Below are 8,352 nucleotides of genomic sequence, written 5' to 3'. Positions count from 1 at the left end.
AGAAGAAGAAGAAGAAGAAGAAGAAGAAGAAGAAGAAGAAGAAGAAGAAGAAGAAGAAGAAGAAGAAGAAGAAGAAGAAGAAGAAGAAGAAGAAGAAGAAGAAGAAGAAGAAGAAGTTGGAAAAGACCTTGGAGGTCATCTAGTCCAACCCCCTGCTCAGGCAGGAAACCTTATACCATTTCAGGCAAATGGCTGTCCAGTCTCTTCTTAAAAACCTCCAGTGTTGGAGCATTCACCAGCTCTGGAGGCAGGTTGTTCCACTGGTTAATTGATCTAACTGTCAGGAAGTTTCTCCTTAGTTCTAGGTTGCTTCTCTCCTTGACTAGTTTCCATCCGTTGCTTCTTGTCCTGCTTTCAGGTGCTTTGGAGAATAGCTTGACTCCCTCTTCTCTGTGGTAGCCCCTGAGATATTGGAACACTGCTATCATGTCACCCCTCACTCTTCTCTTCGTTAAACTACACATACCCAATTCCAGCAACCGTTCCCTATATGTTTTGGCCTCCAGCCCCCTAATCATCTTTGTTGCTCTTCTCTGTACCCTTTCTAGAGTCTCGACATCTTTTTTACATCGTGGTGACCAAAACTGGATGCAGTATTCCAGGTGTGGCCTTACCAAAGCATTGTAAAGTGGTATTAGTACTTCACTCGATCTTGATTCTATCCTTCTGTTAATGCAATCTAGCACTGTGTTGGCTTTTTTGGCAGCTGCAGCACACTGCTGGCTCATATTGAAGTGATTGTCTACTAGGACTCCGAGATCCCTCTCACAGTTACTACTATCGAGCAAGGTACCACCTATACTATACCTGTGCATTTGATTTTTCCTGACTAAATGTAGAACCTTACTTTTTTTACCATTGAATTTCATTTTGTTAGATAGTGCCCAGTGTTCGAGTCTGTCCAGATCCATCTGTATCTTAAGCCTATCTTCTGGAGTATTGGCTATTCCTGCCAGCTTGGTGTCATCTGCAAATTTGAAGAGTTCCCCATCTATCCCCTCATCCAAGTCGTTAATGAAGATATTGAAGAGCACTGGGCTCAGAACAGAGCCCTGGGGCACCCCACTACACACTTCCTTCCATGTAGATGCGGTTCCATTGAGGACCACACGCTGAGTACGGCCTGTCAGCCAGCTACGAATCCATCTGGTGGTGATGCTTTCTAACCCACATTTTTCTATCTTATCAAGTAGTAGGTTGTGATCTACTTTATCAAATGCCTTACTGAAGTCCAAGTAAATTATATCTACAGCATTCCTCTGGTCCACTAATTTTGTCACTTGGTCAAAGAATGTAATAAGATTTGTCTGGCATGATCTGCTTTTGACAAACCCATGTTGACTTTTAGTGATGACTTTGTTTGCATCAAGGTGTTCGCTGATTTGTTGTTTGATTATCTTTTCCAGAATCTTCCCAGGTATTGAGGTCAGGCTGATAGGTCTGTAGTTTCCTGGATCTAGTTTTTTCCCCTTTTTTGAATATGGGAACTATATCAGCTCTCTTCCAGTCCTCTGGTAGTTCCCCAGTGCTCCAGGATCTATGAAAAATATAGTTCAGTGGTTCTGAGATCACGTCTGCCAGTTCCTTGAGAACTTTGGGATGTAATCCATCTGGTCCTGGTGATTTGAACTTGTCTAGGCTGGACAAGTGTTCACTTACCATTTTTTGCCTATCTTAACTTGCGTTTCTATTCTGTTTTTTATGGCACTGGTTTTGGTAGGTTGGACTGTTTTTTCCCTTTGTGTAAAGACAGATGCAAAAAACGAGTTAAATAGTTCTGCTTTCTCCCTATTGCTTGTCACCTTCTTGCCACTTTCCCCCACTAATGGACCAATCATTTCCTTAACTTTTTTCTTGTTTTTTATATGTTGAAAGAAGCATTTTTTGTTATTTTTGACTTTGGTCGCAAGCCTTAGTTCATTTTGAGCCTTAGCTTTCCTCACTTCATCTTTGCAGGCACGGGCTATTTGCTAATATTCTGACTTAGTTATGTGCCCCTCTTTCCAATTCTTATACTTGTCCTTTTTATCTTTCAATTTATCAGAGAGTTCTATATGCAGCCATGCTGGTTTCTTTTGAGAGCTGTTATTTTTCTTCTTTGTTGGTATTGTACTAGACATAAGACACAGGTACTAATCTGCCATGAGCCATGGAAACCTATTGTTTGATTTGATTTTAGAGCAGTCCATATTTTTCAGCCTAACCTGCCTCTTATAGAAAAGTATTGAGAAAAATAATTTGACAGTGGAAGCTGCCTGAGTACACAGTTCTACACTTCTAAGTCACTGTTAGATTCTCCAACAGCACACAGGGGAGTAAATGGGGTTGTCCTGTGGGCAGCTTCTGGACAATAGCTAAAATGGAAGGTCAGATCAATTCAATGGGTGTGTATTTATATATCTTTTCTTTGTTTGATTTTGAAAGTTAACTCAGCAAGATTGCTTTATGGACCTAGGAGGACCATGCTTCCAGAGCCTAATAAAGCAAGAAGAGGTTGTGTTCAGTTCCTCAAGTACAGTAATCTAATGGGGCGATACTGCAAATTCAACTTCAGAAACGGCTTGATAGCTGAACTTAGTATTATGGTTATACAAACCCAAAGAGTTACAATTTGGGCAGTAGGGAGAAGGTAATCAGGTAAGAAAGGTAAGAAAGTAGATCAGATTTTCTGCTCATTCATTGGATGGCAAATGAGAAACAAGCCCTCAATTATCTTCTATTTACATGTTTCATAGTTTATCCAGCCCCCTCATGACAAAACAACAAAATTCTCACATCACAGAACACCAACAAGGATATCTTTATCACCCCATTTAGAATTAGGTGGTTTTAAAGTCCAAAAAGAAAAGATATTTCTTATTAGTTATTATAACTATAACCCTGTATTTAGCTCTGGGAAGTGGGGGGAAGGGGGTGGTTTGGGGTGGGGGGGATTTGGGGATGTACTGTAAAAACTTGTTTTTGTAAAACTCTTTAATAAAAGAAAAGAAAAAAGAAAAGATATTTTTATTTCCTCCTTTCTAAAATTTATTCCTAGGAAATCTAGGAATTCGCCAGTGCCAAAGCTTACTTGCTTTCTTCATTGCCTGCATCAACTTCCAGCTTGCAGTTTGCCAAACAAAAATGGGTCGGGGTGGGTGGGTTGGTTGGTAAATTCCTAGTGGGAGGAGGCTAAGAAATGCATGAGAGCCTTATGCTGCCAGAGAGGAGATACCCACCAAAGCCAAGTTCTCGGAACTACCACCTGGAGCAGAATGTTTTCCCAAAATAAAAGCATTGAGTGTAATTGGTGGACAATGAACTGTGGGCTGCTCAGAGGTGAAAAGTGGGTTTTACCCATGTGGGTTTTCACAGGAAAACCTCAGAGTTGACTTTGCTTAAGCTGTGCCTAAATGGATTTTTCCATAAAGCTTTACTCTTGGTAGTTCCTATGTGCCAGGAGTTTCTTCTCTTGGATGTGCCAAATGGGACGGTTGACAACATGTGTCATGTGGAATGGAAATGCATGGAGAATGTTAGAGGATCCACCAATTGATTTCACAGCTCATAGTGAAGATGTACATAGATTGATTAATTCATTTGATTTTTAAGGCTTCCTCCTAATCAAATGACTCTGCACAACTTATGTAGGACTAAAAATATCAAAATAACAAATCCAAAGAAATCATTTTTATTTTATATTAGCAATTACACAATTAACTCTAAAACACTCATAAACTTGGTGGCACAGTGGTTAGAATGCAATATTGCAGGTCAACTTTGTCCACTCCCAGGAGCTTGATCCTGATTGGCTCAAGGTTGACTCAGCCTTCCATCCTTCAGAGGTCAGTAAAATGAGGGCCCAGATTGTTGGGAGCAATATGCTGACTCTATAAAACACTCAGAGAAGGCTGTAAAGCTCTGTGAAGCAGTATATAAGTCTACATGCTATTGCTATTGCTAAACACGAACCCACGATCTCTTGGCCCTGGGCCTAGAGAGAAAAGAGATCTTCAGAGGAGACCCTAACACTTTGTCATCAAGTACATGGAAAGAAGCATAGTTGAGAATACAGTATAGCAAAGAACATTCCACTTTTATATTTCAGAGAAAATATTTACAGATTAACTACAAAACCATGGCCCCTTTAAATTAGGAAAGCTGTTGCTTTTTTTAAACAAAAAAAATCTAATTATTTTGACCCAGGCTCTTCTCCAAGAACTTCTTAAGGCATCCTTGACTTCTTTGTTTCTCAGGCTATAAATCAAAGGGTTCAGTAAGGGGATAACAATTGTGTAGAAAACAGCAAGAATTTTGTCACTCATATCTTGATGAGGTGATCTGTTGCTAGATCTTGGTTGGAAGTGTAAAATAAGGATTGCCCCATGGAAGATGGTGACTACAGTGAGGTGTGAAGTGCAAGTGGAGAAAGCTTTGATCCTGCCTGCAGCAGAGTGAATTCCTACTACAATGTTGGTGAGAATGTATACATAAGAAATTGCTACACTCAGGATGGTGATTATTTCTACTAGCCCAGCTACATAAAAGATCAGAAGTTCATTGATGTAAGTATCAGAACAGGAAAGTGATAAAAGCGCAGTGATGTCACAGAAAAAATGATTGATAACTGAACCACAGAATGAGAGTTGGAAAGTAAAAATAGTGTGTATGAGAGAATGAAAAAGGCCAAGAACATAGGAACTTGCCACCAGAAGAATACAGACCTTGGGAGACATGAGGACAGGATACAGCAAGGGTTTGCAGATAGCTACGTACCGGTCATAAGCCATTGCAGCAAGGAGAAAGCATTCTGCACTCCCTAGACCTATAAAAAAGTACATCTGTATTGCACACCCAGTATAGGAAATTGAGTTTTTATCTGCAAAAAAGTTCACTAACATCTTTGGAGCAAACACAGAAGAGAAGCATGCATCCAGAATGGATAAACTGCTGAGAAAGAAGTACATAGGGGTATGGAGACAGGCACTAGTTCCTATTAAAGCAACCATTGCTAGATTTTCAATCAAAGTAGTTACATAAATGAGAAAGAATATTAAAAAGAGGATGATCTGCATTTTAGGACTGCTTGTTAAACCTACAAATATGAAGTCCTTGACGGCTGTGGTGGTATTTTCTTCAAACATCATGTCCAGATTTTTTTCCCCATATCTGCAAAAATCCAAAGCATAGATGAGGAAAAGCAACCATTGTTTTTGTACAACACAAAATGAAAGTACAGAGATTATTGCCATCAGTGAGTAAAGATAATTGAATAAGGTGATAGAAATCTTTTGGCAATAAATCTTCTGGGTTCCCAAATGAATAACTATGTTAGTTTATTGCTTGCAGGCAGCAAAACCAATAAGTGATTTTGAACTAGCTTTAGAATTTAACAATTGTATTTAACCTACAACCTGATCTGCCTCAGAATTAAATACTCCTGAAGCAAATTTATATTATATGAGTGAATAAATATACAGGATTATTGGTTAAGCATTCTTTCAATGCTTAAAAAGAATCTTGGACTATTATTGGCATGAAGCTATCTCTTAAGTTTATGGCGCTGTATTCATCCTGCTATCTAATACAAAACCAACCCTAATACAACACTATCTATAGTTTTGGAAAGAGCAGTAAAATTAAGAGATGTTTAGTTTAACACATGGTCATCAAATTAGTAAAATTTTCATCCATATGTTTTCACTTATTTTCAGAATTTTCTGAATAAGCAACTGAATGTGTTCAGATTTATTTCTGAGCAAAATTGAAAGGTAATAGTCGGTAATTAGAAAAGCCAAGAATAAGCCTGAAACACATGATCATTTATATACATATGCAAAAACATTTTTAAACCTACTGGAATTTCTTTAAATTTCTAAAATGTAAGCAAAATATGACCATTAAATAAAGAAATCCAGGTAGATATGATCTTCTATCATTGAACAATTACAATTTCCTTAGTTTAAAATAATGGCAGATTTTCCAGAAAATAAAATCTGTTGCAGGTGAACTACAATCTGATCACACCTTTTGTTTGCAGAATGCATACTTTCTGAGGACCAGAAATCCAGCTACATGCAATACTTATATTTGATTTTGGAATTTCCCTCCAAACAAGACTTTGTATAAAATTCAGAACTTTTCTTGCACCCATCCATCTCCATGCTTGACAGCTACTCAAAACACGTGCTGGATTGAAATGAAAATGGAAAACAAGGGCAAAATGGAAGACCCTGACTGGAAATGGAAAGGGGAGAAAATGGACATTTTAAATGAAGTAGTTCTGGGAAAAATCAATGGAACTGGACTGTACATAGTCTAACTAATAATTTTAAACCCCCATATCATACTGTTGTAAAACAGGATAGTTATTTAAAGTTGTTCTATCCCTTTAAATAATTTCTTTCAGGTTAACAGCTAAAATAACCAAAACTAACATTGTATAAAGCAAATATTTACTTACCTTGGAAACAGTCTTTGTAGAAATTTAATATAATTCACTGTTGGAGTAAGAAGGAAGAGACACTCAATTCTCTTATGCTTTAAAAACTAAATTGTATTGACAGGTTTTCTAGGCAGCAGCCTTTTTTCCCAGCTGTATAATGGTTTGTTGAATAATAATAATAATAATAATAATAATAATAATAATAATAATAATAATGATGATGGCAGTAAAAATCATAAGTTTCAGTCGATTTTATTTGCAGAATCTAATGCAAGCAATAAATATATTTTAATAATCAATCCTATGATTAATTATATTATTTTAATACCAAAAAGACTGGTTTATTTTCTTCATTAATCTGCCTGACCACATGTGGTTCCTAACGCTTATGCTCAACTATTCTAAGTTCACAGCTGGTTTCTAATTTTCAATCCCTGCTTTTTTGCAGTTTTTAGCACAAACAGAAAAAGTTTGCTGATCTGAATTAGTACGATATGTCCTTGCATAAGTCTCTGAAGCAACTTAGAGAAGTTAAAAGGAATTTAATTTATTCCCTTCTGAATTTTTAAACCATTCTGAGGTCCCTACAAAGTTTGTGTCTCAGCAGAATGAAAATGGGATACTGATTTAGTTACTTGATTTCTTACCTACATTTCCTCCAAGAGCTGAAGGCAGCATACTTTCCATAAAAGCATATATTTTGGACTACTATGATTTATGCACCTGCTAAATCAGAAGTGCTTGGTCTGCCTTTTTTTCATAAATGTATGTCATGTATCCTTTTTTATGTTTCTTTTTAATTTGGTTTTAGAAATTGGTTTTTCTTTTTTATTTGACTTCCCTGCATAGTTAGACATTTTGCAATAATAATTATAACAGGGCCACAAGCATAAGGATTTTATATATATATATACACCAATGATATTTTATGATGCTTTACATATATATCAGAAATCACTCTTCTTAATCTTATTTCAATATGAATTTGGGATTCCACCTGCTTACTGGAAACATTGGAGTAAATTATATTTTATGATAGAAAAAGACCAGAAAAGTATAAGGACTTTGAGGTTATTATCTGACTCCTTTTTTTTTTTGTTCGAACTTGGCATAAGGATTTCAAGAACTTTCTCAACTAGTAAATTTGAACTTGCCTCCTGTTTTGATGCAGTTATTAGATGATCCAGTTAGGTGGCCCAGAACGTCTTTCAGTATTTGGGATGAGGTAAATGAGCGGTGGCTCAGTGGGTTAGGACGCTGAGCTTGTCGATCAGAAGGTCGGCAGTTTGGCGGGTCGAATCCCGAGTGCCACGTAACAGAGTGAGCGCCTGCTACTCGTCCCAGCTTCTGCCAACCTAGCAGTTCGAAAGCACGTAAAAATGCAAGTAGAAAAATAGGGACCACTACGGTGGGAAGGTAACAGCGTTCCGTGCGCCTTTGGCGTCTAGTCATGCTGGCCACATGACCACGGAGACGTCCTCGGACAAGCGCTGGCTCTTCGGCTTTGAAACGGAGATGAGCACCGGCCCCTAGAGTCGGAAACGACTAGCACGCATGTGCGGGGGAACCTTTACCTTTACCTTTTAAATGTGAAGTATCTAAAGACATAAATGATGCCAAGTCTGATTATATTTTGAAATGCTTTCCCATGTTCATTTCCTCAGCTTCTTGTCAAGACTAAAAAAAAGTAAGTAAAGCAACAACAATGAAGTTATGTACTGGGCTCTTGTGAAACACCACGTGGGTTGCTGGAGCAGCTAATGGCTCTCCAGCAACCCAGACTTTAAGTCTCCTGTGCTGCAATTGGCTATCTCCAGGCGGCAATGGTTGATTCAAACCTATTGGCTGCCACCTAGAGGCTAGACTATATATTGCAGCTAGTTGCAAACATTTCCCCAGTACAGTTCCAGCAAGAAATAAAAGTATGA

The 8,352-nt window shown here is 37.9% G+C and overlaps 1 pseudogene across 1 annotated transcript; it reads right to left on the bottom strand.

The window, feature by feature from the left end:
* Positions 1-4,167: 4,167 nt before the first annotated feature.
* On the bottom strand, positions 4,168-5,129 carry LOC308660015 (olfactory receptor 5T17-like; annotated as a pseudogene). The gene has a single exon. The product of its transcript is annotated as an olfactory receptor 5T17-like (transcript).
* Positions 5,130-8,352: the final 3,223 nt, after the last annotated feature.

This window comes from Vipera berus (assembly GCF_964194415.1).
Source record: "Vipera berus genome assembly, chromosome: 1".
Classification (NCBI taxonomy): domain Eukaryota; kingdom Metazoa; phylum Chordata; class Lepidosauria; order Squamata; family Viperidae; genus Vipera; species Vipera berus.
The sequence above is the reverse complement of the archived record's forward strand: the minus strand, read 5'-3'. Positions and strand labels throughout refer to the sequence as shown.